This window comes from Carcharodon carcharias, chromosome 16, assembly GCF_017639515.1.
Source record: "Carcharodon carcharias isolate sCarCar2 chromosome 16, sCarCar2.pri, whole genome shotgun sequence".
Classification (NCBI taxonomy): domain Eukaryota; kingdom Metazoa; phylum Chordata; class Chondrichthyes; order Lamniformes; family Lamnidae; genus Carcharodon; species Carcharodon carcharias.
The window spans coordinates 63,946,678-63,959,241 of NC_054482.1; the positions used below are offsets into that span (position 1 = coordinate 63,946,678).

General features: G+C 43.5%; 1 long non-coding RNA gene across 1 annotated transcript in view; it reads left to right on the top strand.

Annotated features, from left to right (window-relative positions):
* The window catches only part of LOC121289412, a 29,125-nt gene extending 18,170 nt beyond the window's left edge, over positions 1–10,955 (top strand). Inside the window, exon 2 of the long non-coding RNA XR_005945555.1 lies at positions 10,439–10,955. This is a non-coding gene — a long non-coding RNA (uncharacterized LOC121289412). The remainder of the gene's footprint in view (positions 1–10,438) is intronic.
* The last annotated feature ends 1,609 nt before the right edge of the window (positions 10,956–12,564 follow it).

Consider the following 12,564-nt stretch of genomic DNA (forward strand, 5'->3'; position numbering starts at 1 on the left):
GTTTCTACATCACAGTATTATAAGCCAACTCTTATGTTTCTTTTTTCTCTATTCCCAGTCTTTAACTCAGCAAAAAAAGTTTCATTTATGTTTAAAATCCAATTGTCCTTTTCATCCGCTGTAGGTGTAATTGCATCCTCAAGCTAATTTTTTGAACTCAAAAGTGATAAATTCTCATTTCAATTTAGTAAAGTCAAAATGGCATTTTTGTGCGTTAACATCTCATTTCTTCTCTATTCAAAATCTCTTTTTGCCATTTCAAGGATGTCATTGAATTGCTTTTATGTTCACACAAACCCCTGCTTAGTTTGATCATTAAATTTTTTTGATATTGTTGTTTCTCTAGATCCAATTTTGAACAGAGTTTTTCTACTTCTTTTTGAGCAATGTCAATTATATTCTCCCAGTGGAGTTTCATAGTTCAATTCTTTTACATAGTCCACAAACTATGTCATTCCACTGCTTTCCAGGTTTTGAATGGTCTTTTGCAAACTGTCCATTTGCCTGGATTTCAACTGCTGTATTTTGTATATTAGCACCAGCAATCACTTGTTAAATCAGTGTCTCTGGTCATTGACTTTTCCAGATCATTTTGTATTTTTAATCCATTTTTTTTGGCTATTCTTGATTTCCACCTCTGCATGCACATTAGCTGTTTTCATATTTTCCATTACTGAGGTTGACACATCAGTAATTTTATTTGAATCAGTTCTTTGCTCAAATGGACCACAACTCAGCAAGGAGTTTTTATGCACAGGGACAACTTTGGAGTTGTGACACCCAATATCACAAGTCTCTTTCCATTCATCCTGTTTTCGAAGTTTGAGAATCGTATTTTCCTGATGATGTTCTAACAGTTTGTTAGCTTTGGTTTTTAATTCTGCAGTCAACCAATTATTCAATTATTCTGATTTACCAACAATTCCTCTTCTTGTTCATGGCATTTTCCCTGATATTTCATGGCAACTTCTGATGCTTGAAGTTCATCAAGTTTAAACTGAAGATTGACCTTTGTTGAATTTGCTCCTACAAGTTTATCATTTATATATTTCAAGTCTTCAGACAAGTATTCTACTTTCTGTGACTGATTCTCAATTGTTCTCACCAATTCTCTTCTTTTATTAGCAAACTCCTCTTTCACACATGAAATTTGGTTTTTTACATTAATCAAGTTTTCCTTCAATTATTGCCATTAAGTGTTTCATCTTTGGCCACAGTAGTTTCCTGAAGGTTATTAAGATCAACATGATCAGCCACCTGATGCAATACAGTTGTTGCCACATTACTGTTTCCACTAGCCAAGTCATTACCCAGAATAAAATTCACCCCTTCAAAAGGTGATCGAGGAATAATTCTCGCCGCAACAATTCCATTTACAAAGCGACTTTTTAAGTTAACTTTACACAAGGAAACAGGTTTAAAAATTCCATTAATATCCCTTATTAATACTTATTCCTTCATAAGATTATCCAGGACCCAAATTGTATCATCAGCCACCATCAATGATTGATCTGCCCCGTATCCCTCAAAATATTAATCGGTTTACTTATTTTGTTGAAGGAGTAAGGGGACACTTCTCCCTTTGATACAAAACATCCAGACCCTCTAATAGCCTGACTCCCTTCACCAGCGATCAAAAAGAATTTTCTGGACTATGCTGAAAAATATCCCCCTTCAGGCGGGATGAAGTTTCCATTATTAATTAAAACAAAATAAAAATTTATGGACAGAATTTTCATCTTGTAAATGTTCAGACGACTGATTCTGATACGTGGGCAGTTTTTCTGGATTTTAAAATCTGCTTTTATTGAATTTAAATTCTTCAGCTCCCTAAGGCAGCTTTCAATCCGCACTCCCCCATGCCCATGCTGACTTCAGTGCTCGCCCTCCTCCTGCCCCCACCCCAGCAGCACTGAGCCTTTCAGCGCACGTTTCACACTGGCTGGCCACTAATTGGTCAGCCAGCGTGAAATCGTGGTTAACATCCGATCACAGTCAGGGGTCCGTTCCCTGGCCGCTCCCAGGCTCGCCAGTCACGGGCGCCCGTAGAACTAAAAACCCTGCCCCAATTGCTCTTAACCTTAACAATCTAATTGACATTAGCATGCCTTTACAATATAATTGATAAGACATTAACATTAAAGACTCAGTCCATTAACTCTGTTTCTCTCTCCACAAAAGCTCCATAATATTATGGGCAGAATTTTATCCCTTGTGGATGGGTGCGTGCCCAGCCCGGTCAGGCATGAAATAGTGCGAGAAGGCATCCTGCGAGCATCCCAACATCATCCTGCATGCTGGCAATCTTCAGGTCAGCGGCTACATGCAGGTGTCAGAGCTGCACCCATGATCAATTAAAAGGTCACTAAAAATCTAATTGATCCAGATTTTACATTGCCCATGCCATTTTTGCACTCATCGCATGGGCAAAATGGGCTGGCGAGCAGCCTACATTTGCAAAACATCATCCAAGGGCAGGATAAAAAGGGTCAGCAACATTGCTAGGGTGAGTAGTGAGGAGTTTAGGAGATAGCTTGCTGCCGGTTGCTTATTTAAACTTGACAGCTTCATCTCTGTCCTGTGCTTCATTCTTAGTAGTTCTAAGCTTCATTTCAGGACTGATTAGTCTCTCCAAGGCTGCCGGAGGATTTTGACCATGTGGGCCCTTCCAGGTATCACACAGCCTTCCGTTACCCTGGTAATGGGGATTGTGGTCTCCGCTGGTGGCACCTCCTCTGAGGAGGAAGAGAGAGGCAGAAGGGAGAGGAGGACAGGTTTCCCAATACAGGTCCCATGGGAGCAACCTGTGGGAGGAGAGGTGCAGGCACAAGGGGCACAGGGCCATCAGGCAATCCACGGCGGAAGGGGCCGCAGAAGATGCCATTATCCTACTGCCAAGGTTTACAGGCGCCGATGCATCTACCTCTGACGTGCTATGCAGAAGGAGGCTCCACTTCTCCAGAGAGACCATGACCTCTATTTGTCATATGATTGGGCCTGAGATCACTTACAACTATGTGGGTGAACACCCCATGCCAGTGGCTCTGAAGGTCACAGTGGCCCTCAACTTCTATGCCTATGGCTCTTTCCAGGGCTTGGTGAGGGATCTTTGTGGAGTCTTACAATCAGCTGTCCACAGTTGTGTCAAGCTGGTGACAGAAGCTCTGTTCAGGTGGGTAATGATATTTATTCATTTCCATATGGATGAGGCCAGCATGTCCTCTCAGTGCCTGTGCAATAAAGTTTGCAGCCACTCACATCCAGCATTACATATTGGCATACCCTGCATCAAAAAAAAAATAAAAAGATGAAGCAAACTCAGGCCATTACGACAAAAACAAAATTTATGTCATTTTCATAACCCATGTAAATTAACATAACCTTCTCTGGTCTTCATTCCCAGACCACTAAACAGAAACAAAACATTACAGAACAGAAGATCACCTGTGAACAGCAGCTTTTATGCTTACGGTGCCTTAAATGTAGCGAATGCTTGGTGTCATCTCGGCCTCGCTGGCAATAGCATTAGAGGCAGCCTGCTGACTCTGCTGTCTTGTTGGCCTTGATGACCTTGGTGGTCATCCTCTGGACAGTGGAGCCTGTGCTGGCCCCGCCTGGCAGGGAGTGGCCAGTGCCACGGCTGGCATTTCCCCAGTAATTGCAGCCTCATCAGGTGCCACGGTCACTGTCAGAAGGGCGGAGGAGCTGCTGCCGTCATCCGGAGCGCCCTGAGAGAGGCCCACAGAGATGACAAGCACTTGTGCACCAATGTGAAGTCGCTCTGTACCTCCCTGCTCGCCATTTATGGACGGGCACCTAGCTGAGATACTAGGTGCCACACCCATCTCCCACATTGGCACTGACCACCTGAGGTCATTGCCTGTGTGAGGGCTTGCAGGTCCGAGCACAATTCCAGGAACCCTTCATTCCCTGCAGCTGCATCTCCATGAGGGTCACCAGCCTCTCAATGGAGGAGGCAGCGCGCTCGACCATGAGAGTCAATGCAGTGCTTATGCTCCGCATGGACTCCTCCACAACAGAGACCATTGCATGCATACCCTCATGGATCTCTGCCAGACCCTCTTGCACATCCCACTGGACATCCAGCATCTGCCGCCTAATGGATGACTCCAGAGGCTCAACATCTGCCTTCACCTCAGCATCGTCCTGGTCTCCAGCAGTCCTCTCACTGCCTGCGCCCTGGGCACCCTCTGCCTCCACTTTCTCTGCTGTGCTCTGACATTCTAGCCAAAAATTTAACGCCCACCAATTTGCTGGTATCTGTGCTGGTGCCTGGTTCAGAGATCCGGTGTGACGCAGGTGCAGCTGAAGCCCGGCAGTCCTGTGGAATAGAAAAGGTTCTTCGGGGTCCTGAGAATGAGTGTGTGCTGGTGAATCTAAGGGAGAACATCAACATGTCATTAGTTTAAGTCATCACCGAATGCCAGGCACCCTGGTGAGACAATGGAGATCTGCATCATGGTGCCATCGTCTTTCAATGACCAATGGGGATTCCAATATTAAGGCTCCCATCAATGAATCAATGTTTGCACCGTCCGAGATTCTCACCTCTGTGCACTGCATTCTGACCTTCGTCTGACACCCCAGCCTCTCTGTGGCCGGCTTACAAAGATGCATGGCGCCTCTCCAGCTCCAAGGCGTCCTGCTCAAATCTTGTAAGGATTAGGAGGCCTCTACCTGTCCACACCTTGTATATGTGGTTATGGCTCATCTTCCCCTGAAAAGAGGAGCATTGATTAGTCCACTCCCGACCTGCAGCGCCATTGCAGCCTGGCCAACCTCATCTGAGGAAAAGCTTGCAGAGCACATCTGAGTCGTGGTCCTTCAAGTCACAAGTCACTCAGTCCAAGCAGCCAGGGCTGACCCCCTTGGCCAGCTCTGGTGTCATTGACAATTGGCACTCAGACTTTAACACCCCTGAGCTCCACGGGGGGACGGCCAGGCCTCAATACTTCAACACACTGACACATGCCAACACAGTACTCAGCCATCTCAAGCGCAGAAGGTCGTTAAAGCTTTTGCAGCATTGCACCCATGTACGCCACACAACGTCGTGGCTGCTGACCTGGGCTGCCACCTTCTCCCATGGCCTTTTTCTCAGGTACTGTGGCCTCCTCCTTCCATCTCTGGGGAGGTGAGGGTGTCCCTCCTGGCAGACACCTCCTCCAGGAGGACTGCGAGGCACTTGTCCGAAAACCAGGGGGCTGAGTGCCCACCCGATCTGCCCCCTCGCCTGGTGTCTCCTGCCGCACTTGAGGCCATAACTTCAGTCTTCAGCATGCAGAAGGTATGTTCTTCCCTGGCAGCCTTCAAGGAGCTGCCTGTGCCATTTTTAAACCACCTGCTGGGTCGCCATTGGATCTGGCAGCTGACAGGCTCCCGCCCCCTGCCCGACCATTGGGAAGACGCATTTTATGCTTGGTGGGCTTTAATTGGTCAGCCAGTGTGAAATCATGGGTGATGGCCGATCACAGGCAGCGGCCGATCACGTGCGCCCGCCAAGGGTAAAATTCAGGCCATGATGTTCAGACTGCTGATGGGAGAAACAGATGCTACTGAACCTGAAAATGTCCCTACGGCAGCTGCCTGGGATATTGGCCATAATCTTCTGACCCTTCCTGCCTCCACTGGAAGTAAGTTCTTAGCAGGAAGGCCCAGGGTCAGCCTTCCCATCCCTTTGACAATTGAGACCCCTTAATTGGCTAATTAACAACCACTTAAGGGCCACTTCCTGTGTCAGCTGCAATCTTTTGATCTTCACCCGGGCTACCGACATGCAGCCTGCATGCCTGGTAAAACTGTGCAGGCTACATGCCAGCTGGAAGAGGGAAGCGGTCCCTTGATCTGCACTAAGCTGTGCATGATTGAGGGCATGGACATGGGGCAGGGGGCTGCCCGCTGACAGCCACCACCCGCCCCATGACCCCCACCCCTCAAGACCCCCTCTGCAATGGCACTTAACTTTTTCCAGAGTCGCTCCATGATCCTGGGACTCTGGGGGGCATTATTCTGGCAGCAACATTGGCCTTCTTCATGGAACTGCTGAGTGCAAGAGCTACCGGTTTTAGATTGGCCAGCAGCTCTTGACAGGCAGGAAGTCATCTTCTGGTGTCCTCAGTCTGGAGGATGTCCCACTGCTGTCCACTTAACTGTCTGATGGGCGGAAGACATGGCAGGCCCCCCTCTGCTCAGAGTCAGTACGGGTGCCTCATCATTTTATCAGGTGACAAGAGAGACACCTGCCGAGAATGGACGATACCAGTTATGTTGGTTCTGAAGGCAATTCAAAACATGCACAATTTAAAAGCAAATGGAACAGAAATTATGATATTTAACAATGAGAAACAAATCTAAAGAGACTGCAATTGAGATTACTCAATTTGTTGGAATAAGTAGCGTCAGAGAGAGCTGTGAGAGCGGTTCAGCTAAAGGAGTGAGGATTTCATTTGAGAGACTGAAAATCCAAGGTAAGAGTGATCAAGTAATAGAATCATCATGCTGTCAACCAGGAGGAGCAACTCTGGTAAACAGGTGTGTGGAATTCAAATCTTATTCTAAATTTCGATACGAGTTTGGAATGATATGGGTAATTTCTTCCAGATATTTGAATTGGTAACAAGTCACCACAGCCAACTCACCATCTCACCAAGAAAGGAGTGCTTGTGCTGGCTATCAACCTTGTCAATACTAACAACAACAACAACTTGTATTTATGTAACACCTTTGACCTAATAAAATGCCCCAAGGTGCTTCAAAGGAGCATTACAAAACAAAATATGAAACTGAGTCACATAAGGAGATAAGGAGAGTCACATTCATAAGCTTGGTCCAAGAAGCGGGTTTTTAAGAACTGTCTTAAAGGATGAAGCAATGTCGAGAGATGGAAAGGTGTAGGGAGGGAATTCCTGAGCTTAGCACCTTGGCAACTGAAGACATGGCTATCAATGGCGAAGCAATTCAAATCGGGTATGTCCTAGAGGCAATAATTAGAAGTGTGCTGATATTTTAGAGGGTTGTGGGATTGGAGGAGAATTATATTCTAAAGTGTATCATCTTGGTGCTTATGATTTAATGCTAAGAATTTGGTGGGTTAGTGTTGGGACCTATACCAACACCTTCTTGCCTCCACTGGAAGTAAGTTCTTGGCAGGAAGGCCGAGGGGTCAGCCTTCCTGTCCCATCGACAATTGAGAGAGCCCTTAAGTGGCTAATTAACAACCACTTAAGGGCCACTTCCTTCCTCAGCTGCAATCTCCCGAGCAAGAAGCTTACAGGCACAACTTTAAGAAACTATTGGAAAACTGATATCCATCTCAAAGGCAGTGGCAGATATTGCTGGAAAATAAAGATATAGCAGACTATAATGTTCTGAAGATTTTGCCATTTAACTTAAATCCCATCAATGCACAGTAGCGATCAACAGAGTCAATGGAATGTTAAACTGCAAATCCAAATCAGTAGAACTAGAGGAACTAGAGATCAAACAGTACAGAGCTTTGGTCACAATTCATCTTGCATGCTGTGTCAAATGCTGATTGCTGAGGACCAGGGGAGACATTCAAGTGTTGGAAGTAGTGCAGAAAAGAGCTGATCCTGAGAGTCGGAGTCTGAGTTATGAGGAATGACTGGAGAGTCTTGTGCTTTGCAGACTGAAAAGGATGTGCCTGAGAGACATCCTTAAGGAGGTAGATAAGGTGGTATGGAAAAGGTCAATCCAAAATACTGTTTTAGGTTAAACAATGAATGTAGGACAAGGGGACACATTGGTTGTAACTAAATAAAGGTAAAATGAGGAGCATTATTAGTGTGGTGGTGGAGGGAGGTTGTTCTTCATACGGGGAATGATTTAACACTGGAGTGGACTTTAGAACACACCAATGGAGATGACAACTTTGAATAATTTAAGAAACAACTAGAAGCAGGAATGGTGGTAATGTAGGGTAGTTCTAGATGAACTTGTTATTGTGATTGAATGAGATAAATATCAGTAAATATCTTGTGATCATGTGTAATGTTAAGGAACAATTTTTTGGAAATAGTTCCACATAACTTAAGGGTCTAGTTGATTTAACAGAAGTATAAGATTTGAGAGCAGCTGGGTTCATGTGTATTATTTTATCATCTCACAATCATTCATACCATCCTAAAGATGAGCTGGTGTGCAAGCCAGCTGTCAGCCTGCCCAGGACAAGGACAGAGCAGTATAGGCAACCAGATGTCAGGAGTCTGAAGACATTGAATTCAGGAGCAATTTCTGTCTCTGTTTTTGGGTAGGAACACAATGGCCATGTTTCAAAAATATCGGACTGAATGTCAATGCTGCATTTGGATACCAGAGTGCCCCATCTTACTAAATGATCTAGCCTCCAGTATTATGTCAGTTTCCAAATTAGCAAGAATAATGGGAACTCTCAGTATTGGGAATCTTTGCCTCCTTTCCATTCCCTCCCTCCACTTCACAAACATCACCATTTCCCCCCCTCCACCCTACAAACAACATTTTCCTACTAAGGGTTAGGACAAGTTCCACTCCTTGCAAGATAGGTTGCAAAATATCAGAATCGGCAAATACTCAATGCAATTGAATGCCTTCCATTTTGCAGTGGTATCCACCAGCAGAAGACTAGGGAAATTCTTGCAGATTCAAAAAAAATGTTCTGACATACTAGGTTGTTAACATACCAATCAGCTAGCCTTGATTTTGTTTGTTCAACAGTAACTAATAAGCAATTTGTTAGACTATCGTGGCAATCAAAACACATTTAACATTCCATATTTGTGGCTGCAAACTGAGCAAGATAAGGCACAGAGACATAGGAAGTCAATCAGGGTTTTGAAAAAAACTGCGAGGCAGTAAGGCCAATAAAGGCCAATAAATTCTTCAGATAATAGAAATGCTGGGAGACAGTTGTACATCATCTTGTTTTCCTATATGAATAAATTTAAACATGGCATGTTGTTTATTTTGTGTTGCTAGACAATGATAGGATGTACTAATTGAATTAAGTGAGTGTGATCAAAACTGCTGCTCCATATGACAATTTTACTGTGAAGGAATTGTATCATCTCACCAAATTTTTTCTTGTTCAACCTTTAGAAAGCTTGAAGAAACATGCACAACTATCTGATTCTGGTTATATCTGAATCTGTTGAAAGGCCTTTAGTCTGAAATGTTGGCCCAGATTTTCGTCATGACAGAAAGGCCCTCCATCATGGCGTAAATGCCCAAAAATTAGGAGTCTCGCCCCTGAACACAGCACCTCCCATTTTCACAGGGGCAGGAATGAGACCGGGGCACATTTAGAGCAGTCATGGTTTATGGAAGCAGCGGGCCATTTAACTCATCAGCCACCTCCACTGAAGTGTGATTTTGGTAGGCCAGGAGTGTGAAACTCGAAGTGTGCAAATTAGACCTGGTAAGAGCAGGTCTAAACTTTATGGGTTCATTTAGATAGCCAGGGTACCCCTTTGGAGAGTTTAAGATAGTCCTTTGGATCTGGTCCCAGGACACCTTTGGTAGAGATCAGGTGCTGATTGATGTATGCCAGGTGCCCTTTTGAAGTGTTAAAAGTAGGCATAATGTGCATGAAAAGTGCATAAATTTATTATTGCAAAGCTCATTGGAACTGTCAACAGACCTGTCAAAATCAACTGTTAAAATTGTCAGAAAGCACCTGTCAAAGGGATCTGTCAAAGGGAGCTGCCAAGGCATTTAAAATGCCTACTCTTTAAACCTTTAGTGTTAAAAAAAAATTGCTTGGTATTTCACTCCTTCTTTTCACTTATACCTGAGCCCTTCCATTACTGGATTAGTGCTGCATGACTGATTTCACAATAATCCATTATCACAGTAGGGTGTCTTTCATTTCACAGTTTGATTGACAGCTACAAGTGGTTACAGCCTCTGAGATGGGACTATGAATTCCAATGCTTGTTGTTATAAAGGATTGTGCACTTGAATTCTTATAAGGCTTTATTTAGCTGAAGAAATGAAAATGTAATGAATGGGTTTTTATGAAGGAGGATGTTTTTTTCAATATAGTGAAGTCTGCAATAGACACATAGAAATGTATTTTATAGAAGTTTATTTTATCTCATCTCTGCATGGGCCCTGGGGTTTGCCCATGGTGGATACTAGGTGAGTTGGCATGGTAGGTTTAAGGGCAAAGGATGGTGGGTGGGGGGCATAGGCTGGCATCTGGCACACAGTTGGCATTGACACTATAAAGGGCCATGGGGGTGAGTACAGGAGCATTGGTTGGCATGGAGAGTATGAGAGGCTATGAGGGTGGGTGCAGGACATGAGATGGTATGGGTTGGCAAGAATGGGGAATGGGGATTGTAGGGGAGGAGTGGGGATGTGAAGGGTGAGGGCTGGAAGGATGTTTTATGTTTTAATCTTTACTTTTTATTTTCAGACACAGTGCTGGAACCCAAAGGCAGGACTTCCGCCCAGCCAGCCTCCACATCTGGCAGCCTCCTCAATTCTCCCTGGGTTGCCCATCTCGACTCCTATTCTAGCCAGCACCCCCACACTCCCCAGCACACCCAGATCAAAAATCAATATCTGGGCGGTTGTTTTTAAAAGTCAGCTTCACTTTTCTACAGATATCTAGTCCAGATCACAAGGGAAAATACTGTAACATCCTGGGATATGCTGACCTCTTGGTAAATGTAGGACAGTATGCAGCAACTCTTAGAAAGTTAAAAGCTTAGTTAGCAGGAGTGACTTATGCCACTGAATCTGAGAAGTTATATACGACAGACCCAAATAAATAACACATATCTCTTGCTGTTTGTAGCAATCTTCACCTTTCCATTTCTTATGAGCTTCTTCTCTCCAGAGTTAACAAATACCCTTGCCATTAGTTCAATAATAAGACACTTGCAGGTGTACAGAGGGAACAGCAGAGTGATTAAAGGACTTATAACTCACTTAACTGCATATTATCAAATTCATTACCTTAACATAATGCCTTAAAGTATATAGCTATATAATTGACTTGTTATTTCCTTCATGTTGCAAGGATCAGATTGTGTCTGTGGTGGTACAGTGTGGTCAGTCTTTAGTGCAAAGTGTTCACTTTGTTAATGGTCATGATAAAATAATCCATCTATACAATTAAAAAATAGATAAATTATATTACATCATGCTGCTGCTCCCACTCTGCTAAGTGAGCTGACTCACTCTTATTCATACTGTAATGACCTCAATATGCAGTAAATGTACCTCAATCAGTCAGAAGTCAAAACTAAGTATAGTGTCTTACCTTGCCTTTTACTGTAAGAGCTGTGACCTTTTATTTCTTTGAAAATACAGTCTTTTAAAGAACATTGTTGGATTTTTTCTCAGTGCCATTATTATTAGTTATACAGGTCAGAAACATCCCATGATGATTATCATGATCAGTCAACAACGCTTTTATTATCATACCATGAAACTATCAAAATGGTAGAAGGCACGCTAAAGAATTTTGGTCCTTTTTAACCTAACAATCACTAGGCCTTTGTGTTTAATCAAACTGAGTCAGCTGGTTTCAGCCAGAGCTTCAGCAGCAACACTACAAGAGGGTTCAGCTAAGGAAGGTATACAAACCAGCCAGTGCTGCTTCTTTTCCAGTGGCAATGGTTGGAAAGTTTATATATGGATGCTGGATCGGGTCATGATTTACTGTGATGCTCCACATGGTCAAATAGCCTGCTGAGATTCATTACCTAAGTTCATGCTTGAAAAATGTCCACTTATGTGTGTTATTATTGGGATGCCTGTGGCTGTAGAATTGAATGCTAGTGAGAGTCAACCTTCAAAAGAGGATAGGGAAAAATTAGGTTACGCTCATGACACATGAATAGCATGATAGACCAACCCAGCAGTTTGGGAATCTAATTTCAAATTGGCTGTCTTGACAATACTAATGAGAGGTCAGGTCAATAGGTCAACTTAAATAAAATAAGCACTCTACATAATAAAACATTTTTTCAAGCAGGGTTTGATTATTTTAAAAAGTGGAGCCTGAATTTCCTCTACTTGCAGTAAACCAGCATAAAGTAAATTCAACCAAGGTACTATTCTGAGAGTCCCCTGCCACCTGATTCCAATTCTAGTACAAATGATCTTGGTCTAATAATATCTCTGTCAAAATATGGATGGGCATAATATAATTGGATGCAAATAACAAAAGTATTTCCTGCTGCCTGTGTCCCAGCAACCTTAGGCAATCAGGTTTTACAAAAAGCACTAAATTCAAATAGATTTATGATTTAAAAGCCACTTTGAAATCTTCAACATGCAGCGTTGGCCAATTAGTATGATGACAAAAATTTCCCTTCCCAGCCCTACACCAAGACTGTAATTGGTCCCATCATTGAACCCCAATGTGGAAATGCCTTTGATCCTGAGAAATAAGTTAGGGGTGCAGATAAGAGGCAGGCTGAACAATTGCTACCATTATAGCAAAGAGGACTTTCAGGATTCTGAAGTTTTGTGGTTTTAATTATGACACTGTCTACATGATGTAATTGTTCACTCTTCCATCACCCTCAC